The following is an 8,533-nucleotide window of genomic DNA, read 5'->3' as shown; positions in this document are numbered from 1 at the left end:
TTTTTTTTTCCTGAAAACAAGTTTTATTTAAATAAGGGTTTAAATACATTACACGTAACATTAAAACTGAAAGGGGAAAAAAACCAAAAACCAGTTTGTTACTTCACATGGCATTAGGCAGCCGCTGCTATTAAGGTGCAAGCGCTACAGCTAGCTACATGACTCATCACTTTCAGATCTGTTCCCTTGTCAAAAGTTTAACTCTGATAGAAGGTTGGCCTCACATTCTGATATTTGGACATCCCTTAGCTAGGATACGTCTAGTCAAACAGACCTTTGTGGCAATCCAGATGTCCTATCATCTCACTAGAGGGAAGGGGGCCTCTCTGAACTCTGACCAGGTCAGGCTGGAGACACCAGGGCATCTTCTACCACCAAAGGCTCCCTTCTAGTGGTACAGTTGCTGGTGCTGCCTTACCCCATCCTCTCCTCTCAGATTCACTGACTGTTCAGGTGGTAACATTCTCTTAGGGCAGGGAACTCTGCAGAGGGAGAGCGGAGGAGTTTCTGGCTATGGTTGTCTGTGATCTTAGGGCTCTGGGCTTGGCTGAAACATGATGGTACTGCTTGGTTTCAAGCTTGACATTAGCAGGCACCTACTGCTTGACCTCTGTTTAAATGAGGGACTTCAAGACTAAACAGCATGGATCTTTTCAGTTTATTGCATGAAGGAGTTACACTAGTCCAAGTTAAAAGCGGACCCCAAATGGTTACATTATACAAGCTGTGAGGTTTTTAAACTTGTGACAAGGGACAGAAGGGAAATTCTACTCATTGCAAGGAAATCCTCACAAGCTTCAGTGAGCCATAAGCACTTAAAACCTATGAACCTTCAGCTGATCGTCCTTAGCCAGTCCAATCTCTACGAGGAACTGGCATATGTTCTTGCGCTGGTCACCCTGAAGCTGAATTACTTCTCCATATTCTGGATGTTCAATTACAGTACCATTGCAGGCAAAATTCTTCTTAAACGCCTTCACTAGTTTCTTTTTATCGTAATCATCAGCGATCCCTTGGACAGTAGTAAGGGTCTTCCTGCCGTTTCTCTGTTGAATTTTTATATGGATATAATCCTCAGTGCCAGCAGGAAGCAGGTCATCACCCTTACTTGCATCAGCAAAGGGGTCGAAAGACTGGAGGTTCTGGATAGCGGACATACGATACGATTCCTTTTCCTCGGTGGAAACGGCCTGCGGAAGGCGGCGGCGGCAGGAGAAGGTGGGCAGTGGAGACGGAAGGTCGGGAAGCGAGGGGGCTCGAGGGGGAGGCGGCTCAGTAACTGGGCAACTTTAACATTTTCTATAGAACAATTAAAAGTGGAAGTCACAGCCCCGAAGACCACATCACTAGAGATCGGCTGGCTCCATCATCTCCAGCATTGACTGAAAGGGACAGGAAATTACTAGCTGTACCTAAATGGTACTAATAAAAAACGAGAAGCTCCTACAACTTTATAGCCACTTGGGGAAACCAAACAAAACTGAATAACTCATCTGAATGAGATTTCTGTTAGTAAAAGAGGGAGATTAACTTAGGGGAGCCCCAACATCTATCCCACCTGAAATAGTCACGATTCTGAAAGATGACTAAGGTAGGTTCACGCCACCAATGTGAGCCCCCGCAAACCTGTGATTTATATTCACATCCAAACTGCCCTGGATGTTCTCCTGGGCCCAGGGTATGGAGCAAGGCTCATGGTGACTTCAGAAGCCCCAGGGAAGCCTCACAGGGCAGAAATCCACAAAAATTAGTTCCCCTGGCACATAAAGAACCCTGTATTTTCTCTTTCTCTTAAAGCAAGGAACCAAATAATCTGAAAAAAAAAAAAAAAAAAAAAAAGATGAATGAAAACACTCTGCAGCTTATTATTTTGTTTTTATTTTTCAATAGATTAAAACAGAGTGGAATTCATATTAACTTGAGAAATTATATGCAATCAAAGTTACTCTGTGAGTCGACAGTCACATGCTGAAAAAAGTTAAATTGTAATACATTAAATTGCACAACTTATGTATGCCATATTGTTCTTTCCCATTGTATCTTTACCCATGAGTTCAATTTAAGTGTGTTGTGTATTTATCATAAAATTAAATCACACCTTTCTTTTCTTCAAGAGTTGACAGTTCCTGCCAGGCGCGGTGGCTCATGCCTGTAATCCCAGCACTTTGGGAGGCCGAGGCGGGTGGATCACAAGGTCAAGAGATCGAGACCATCCTGGTCAACATGGTGAAACCCCGTCTCTACTAAAAATACAAAAAATTAGCTGGGCATGGTGGCACGTACCTGTAATCCCAGCTACTCAGGAGGCTGAGGCAGGAGAATTGCCTGAACCCAGGAGGCGGAGGTTGCGGTGAGCCGAGATCGCGCCATTGTACTCCAGCCTGGAGCGAAACTCCGTCTCAAAAAAAAAAAAAAAAAAAAAGAGTTGACAGTTCCTAATATGGCTTCTCATTCAAAGAATTATTCTTGTCATTCCCCCAAACCTCTATTCCATTCTAATGAATCAGCTCCTCTAATTAGCAGGGAAGAATCTGGAATTAATTAACTATAAGATCTGAGTTGTCATCAAAATGTCTTGTTGGGCAACATGGTAAATAAGAAGAATGTGTCACAAATAAAATCATTTTACAGATCAGTCATTTCAAGAAGGGGACCGGGGAAGACAGAGCTCATGAAAAAGCCCAGGCCTGGGGATCAAAAGCACAAGTTTTTCTGTCTATTAATCACGTGCCCTGGGGCAAATGACTTTATGTTTCAGGGCCTTGGGGACTTCCTTACGGAAGTGGAGGTAGTAACCGCCTGTGCCTGCTTCAAGGGCTTGTTCTCAGGGCCAAGTGAAATCACACATGTGGAAATGTTTTGTAAATGCCCAAGCACCATTCAACTGTAAACTATCATTATTCCCCTGTGATTGGATTTGCTTGGGGAGACAACCAAAGAAGTCCCTGAATTTTGTATTCAGTCCTCAGACAACAATCTAAGGGAACCCCATGTCCACAGCCTCTTCCATCCTAGCAGCCCTCATGAAGGGCTTCTCACTGCCACCCTGGCTTTAAGCCCAGATGAATCTCACGGCATTTCCTCTTTTCACCACAACATCTGCCCTTAGTGACTTCCCTGAAGCCTGATCAGCATATCAAACTTGATCAAAAAGAAGCCTGGAGACTTCTTGTGAATCTGTATTTGAGCCTAGAAGCCTATGGGTTTCAATCAAAGGCAGATTTGGAAATGAAGAAAAGGTGAAAAGGTTGCTTTAAACAATTTTACTATGATTCCAGCAGAGGGAGACAGGACTGCACTTTCCCACAGGATATGCATTTTCATTTAGAGGTTTATAATATGAAAAGCCTTCCCTCCCTCCCTTCCTCCCTTCCTTTCTTCCCTTCCTCCTTCTCTTCCTTCCTTCCTTCTTTCCTTCCTTCCTTCCTTCCTTCCTTCCTTCCTTCCTTCCTTCCTTCCTTCCTTCCTTCTTTCCTTCCTTCCTTCCTTCCCTTCCTCCCTCCTTCCTTCCTTCCTTCCTTCTGAGGCGGGCAGATCACGAGGTCAGGAGGTCAAGACCATCCTGGCCAACATGGTGAAACCCCATCTCTACTAAAATACAAAAAGCCAGGCATGGTGACGCATGCCTGTAGTCCCAGCTACTGAGGAGGCTGAGGCAGGGGAATCGCTTGAACCCAGGAGGCGGAGGTTGCAGTGAGCCGAGATGGCACCACTGCACTCCAGCCTGGCAACAGAGCAAGACCCTCCCTCCCTCCCTCCCTTCCTTCCTCCCTCCCTCCCTTCCTTCCTTCCTCCCTCCATCAAATCATGGTAGTCATGATTTGAATGTCCCCTGGTGGAGAAAATACATGGCTGAAGGCCATTACAAATTCAGCTATGCTTCCAAAATGAGTTTGTGCCTATTGATGACAAGAGCCACTAGGGCGTTTGGAAATAGCAGCCAAGGCATGTTATATATTCTTACTGATTCTTCATTGATAGTTCATATTTATAACTTCTAATTTAAACAAGAGATTACATTTTAAAAACCACTCATGGCTCCTGGTGGAAAGAGCTAGCAGAAGTAAGAGGTAGGGGTTGCCTCACTGGAAGGAGACTGAAGTGCCCAACTTCCTAAGAAGGATTTTGGTCAAGTATTTAATGGATTGCTTAGAGAATTGCCAGATAATTGGTCTGAGTAGCTGTAAGCCATTTATTATTTCTGGGTTTTTTTTTTTTTTTGAGCCAGGCCTTTAAGCATGTGCGGTGACTCACACCTGTAATCTCAGCACTTTGGAGGCTGAGGCGGGTGGATCACCTGAGGTCAGGAGTTTGAGACCAGCTTGGCCAACATGGTGAAACCCTGTCTCTATTAAAAATACAACAAAATTGGCTGGGTGTGGTGGCAGACACCTGTAAACCCAGTTACTTGGGAGACTGAGGCAGGAGAATCTCTTGAACCCAGGAGACGGAGATTGCAGTGAGTCGAGATTGTACCATTGCAGTCCAGCCTGGGCAACAAGAGCAAAACTTTGTCTCAGAAACAGAAAACAGTGAGAAATAAGAACTCAAAAAGAAATGTAATTTTTCATCCAACAGTGTACAAAGTATAATACTGGGTGCTTAGTGTAATAAAATGATGAATAAGATACAGCGATGCCATTTAGATTGTCCTTTGAGAAAGAGTACTAACACAGCACATGTGAAACAGTAGCCAACCATTTTAGGCAGCAGATAATTAAACCCTAAAGTCATGTGGTATAGAATAAATGCCACTGGGACACAGACAAAGAGAGCTCCCAGTGAGCTACCGTGGTCAGGAGAGGTTATTTTGTGGAGGAGATGAGCTTCACATAATGGTTTAAGTTTAGATAGACTTTCCAAGGTGAGAAAAATTGGGGCAATTATGGTATTGCATTTTTAAAAATTAAATCAATGCTAATCAGAAATGCCTTTTATTTCAACCCTTGTTGAAATTTTTCTGAAAATTTATGAATATATGGACATCTGAAATTGTTTCCTATGTTTTTAAAATACTTCAGAATTAAACTAAGAAAAATTGAATGTATTTATACATTTCCTTTTTAGGAAATAAAAGTTTTAGGCATTTGATGGGTTAATTTATTCATTCATTAAATATTTATTGAATACCTACTGTAAGCCAGGTAAGGTTCTAAGTGGTGAGGAAAATAAACATGTCTCATTGATTATTAAAATCTCAGGGAGATCAACAATAAACAGGTAGTTAGACATGCTTCAAAGGAAAAGGACAAGTTGAAGTGACAGCAAATAACAGTTGTAAAATCTACTTAGGTAGAACAGTCAGGGAGAGCTGTGGTTGAGATTTAAAGAATGAGCACAGCCAGGCCTGAAAAGCGGGGAGCAGAGCTCCAGGCAGCCCCCCAGGGCTAGTTTGAGGTGCCCAGGTATAGCACCATATGTAGGTTTTATGTATATGTATATAGAATCATATATTTTGCCAGGCACCGTGGCTCATGCCTGTAATCCCAGCACTTTGGGAGGCTGAGGCGGGTGGATCATGAGGTCCAGAGATCAAGACCAGCCTGGCTAACACGGTGAAACCTCGTCTATACTAAAAATACAAAAAAGTACCTGGGCATGGTGGTGGGCACCTATAATCCCAGCTACTAGGGAGGCTGAGGCAGGAGAATCGCTTAAACCCGGGATGCAGAGGTTGCAGTGAGCCGAGATGGCACCGCTGCACTCCAGCCTGGGCGACAGAACAACACTGTCTCAAAAAAAAAAAAAGATATATTTTATACATACTGTATATACTATTTCATTTGCTTATGTGTTTCGAGGAATTGCTTATGTGATTGTAGGGGCTGGCAAGTTTGAATCTGGAGGCCAGGCCAGTGGGCTGCAACACCTGGGCTACTGCTATAGTCTTAAGGCAGAATTTCCTCTTACAGGAAACCTCCGTTTTGTTGCATTTAAGGCTTTTCAGCTGATTGGCTGAGGCCCACACATGCGATTGAGGCTAATCTCCTTCTGTGTGAGGTCAATTGATTGTAGATGCTAACCACATCCTCACAATACACCTTCACAGCTAGATCTAGATTAGTGTTTGATTAAATAACAGGGGACTATGACCTAGCCAAGCTGACACACTAAACCAACCATCCCAGCAGGGAACCATCACATCTAGCACAGCATCTGGAGTTCGGTGAGACACGACAAGAAAGTCAGATAAATTTGAGAAGCTGGGTAGAGGTCTTGAGGCTAAGATAGAGTTTAGCTTTTATTCCAAGTGCATTGGGAAAACACAGAAATGTAATAGCAGGGAATGGAGATTCATGCATCCTAGAGCTATTTTTCATTCTCTTGTTCGGTGGGACCCAAATTTAAAAATAAGCCACTCTGGCTACTCTCTGGGGAATAAAATAGAGTGTATTTTTAGGGAGAATAAATAGGGAGCCTAGTCAAGATCTAGTGGAGAGGCAGAAACCCCATCAGTGACTCGAATGGGGAACATTTGATAGAAGTTGTTAACTATGCACAAGATGGATAACTTTTAAAAGGTGTAGAAGAGGTAGCAACTGCTGAGAACACCCTAGGCTAAGGGAAGAACAAGGAAGGAACTTGGAAATCTAGAGGCAGTCCTGTAAGGTCTGTGATCAATGCTCTGATGAGATGAGACTCCTGCAGGAACATGCTATTCACCACTAGGGGGAAGAAGAAACTTGCAGGGGGCTGCTTGCTGAAACCATGAGGCCTCAGCTGCTTTGAAGAACACCACAGGAAGTAGCTGCACACTGTGTCCCTTCCTGCCACTCAAAAAAAAGAGAAAAAAAAAGAGAAGAGGGTTCTCTTCTCCCTCTTCCAGCCTTGCAGACTTTGTCCTGCACCCTCTACTGGCAGAGCCTAGCATTGTATTGACTGGCAAAGCAGAAATGCGGTTTACAGAGTCAGCTCAAGTATCATACAGTAGAGCAAAGAAAGGTGGGCTTGAGGATAAGAACAAATAAGTGGATAACTGGCACTGGGATCAAGGGTGGACTTGGTGGCCAGGTGCAGTGGCTCATGTCTGTAATCCCAGCACTTTGAGAGGCCAAAATAGGAGGACTGCTTGAGACTAGGAGTTCAAGACCCATCTGGGCAGCATAATAAGACCCTGTCTCTACAAAAAATATAACAAATTAGCTCTGCTCCCCACTTTTCAGGCCTGGCTCTGCTCATTCTTTAAATCTCAACCACAGCTCTCCCTGACTGTTCTACCTAAGTAGATTTTACAACCGTTATTTGCTGTCACTTCAACTTGTCCTTTTCCTTTGAAGCATGTCTAACTACCTGTTTATTGTTGATCTCCCCAAAATTTTAATAATCAATGAGGCATGCTTATTTTGCTCACCACTTAGAACCTTACCTGGCTTACAGTAGTAAACATGCTTGTAGTCCCAGCTACTCAGGAGGCTGAAGTGGGAGAATTGCTTAAGCCCAGGAGATTGAGGCTGCAGTGAGCAGTCATCACACCATTGCATTCCAGTCTGGACCCTGTCTCACAAAATAGTTTATTTATTATTTTTATAATAAATAAATTTAAAAGGGTGGACTTGGAGTTAAAGCTTTTAGGAAGCTATTGCCATGGTCAAGGAGAGAGTTGGGGGCTGGATGAGAGTGGTAGCAACATAGTTGGAGAAATAGACTCATTCAAGTTATCTATTGGAGGTAGGTGCTAAAAAATGTTAAGTTTAAGTTACCATCTTTATTCATTAGAAGAGAATATTGAAAATATGAAAATTCTATGGTATGACTCAGGCTCTTAACATAACACAAATAATTCCAAATATGAAGTCTTATTGGCAGTATTTATTAATTCAATTATTTGTGTAGCAAAAGAAATTTTAAAAAGTTGAAATAAATGGAAAGATATTCCATTTTCATGGATAGAAAGCCTCAGTATTTTTAAGATGTCAGTTCTTCCCAACATTATCTATAGATTCATTGCAATTCCAATGAAAGTCTCAGTGAGTTACTCTGTGAATATTGACAGATTCTAACATTTATACAGAAACAAAAAAATAGAACGATCAATACAATATGAAGGAAGAAGAATGAAATTGGACTATATATATTAACCCACTTAAAACTTGTTATAAAGCTACAGTAATTAAGACAGTGTAGTCTTGATGAAAGAGTAGACAATAGATCAACGGAACAGAGTAGAGAACCTAGAAATAGACAGACAAATACAATCAACTGATCTTTGATAAGTGATCAAAGGCAACTCAATGAAGAAAGGACAGTTTTTTTAACAAATGGTGCTGGAATAAGTGGACTGCCACATGCAAAAAAAAAAAAAAAATCTAGACTTAGAAGGTATTTGGAAGAAACCGTGGATAGGAGGCAGGACCACGTTGCAGCTCCCACTTGGACAGACAGAACAGTTTGTGGAGACTTGCATTGCGAACTTTTGCTCCAGAACTACTGCAGGAATATACAGGAAAGCTGAGAGAATCTACAGACCCTTTGAAGGAAGTGGATTGCTCTTTCAAGACCTAGGAGACAGCCCAAATACTGCAAGTACCCATAC

The 8,533-nt window shown here is 42.5% G+C and overlaps 1 pseudogene; it reads right to left on the bottom strand.

Moving 5' to 3' along the window:
- On the bottom strand, positions 1-1,207 carry LOC100397973 (eukaryotic translation initiation factor 1 pseudogene; annotated as a pseudogene).
- Between the last annotated feature and the right edge of the window lie 7,326 nt (positions 1,208-8,533).

This window comes from Callithrix jacchus, chromosome 4 (assembly GCF_049354715.1).
Source record: "Callithrix jacchus isolate 240 chromosome 4, calJac240_pri, whole genome shotgun sequence".
Classification (NCBI taxonomy): domain Eukaryota; kingdom Metazoa; phylum Chordata; class Mammalia; order Primates; family Cebidae; genus Callithrix; species Callithrix jacchus.
Note: the sequence above shows the minus strand (reverse complement) of the source record. Positions and strands in the feature narration are given on the sequence as shown.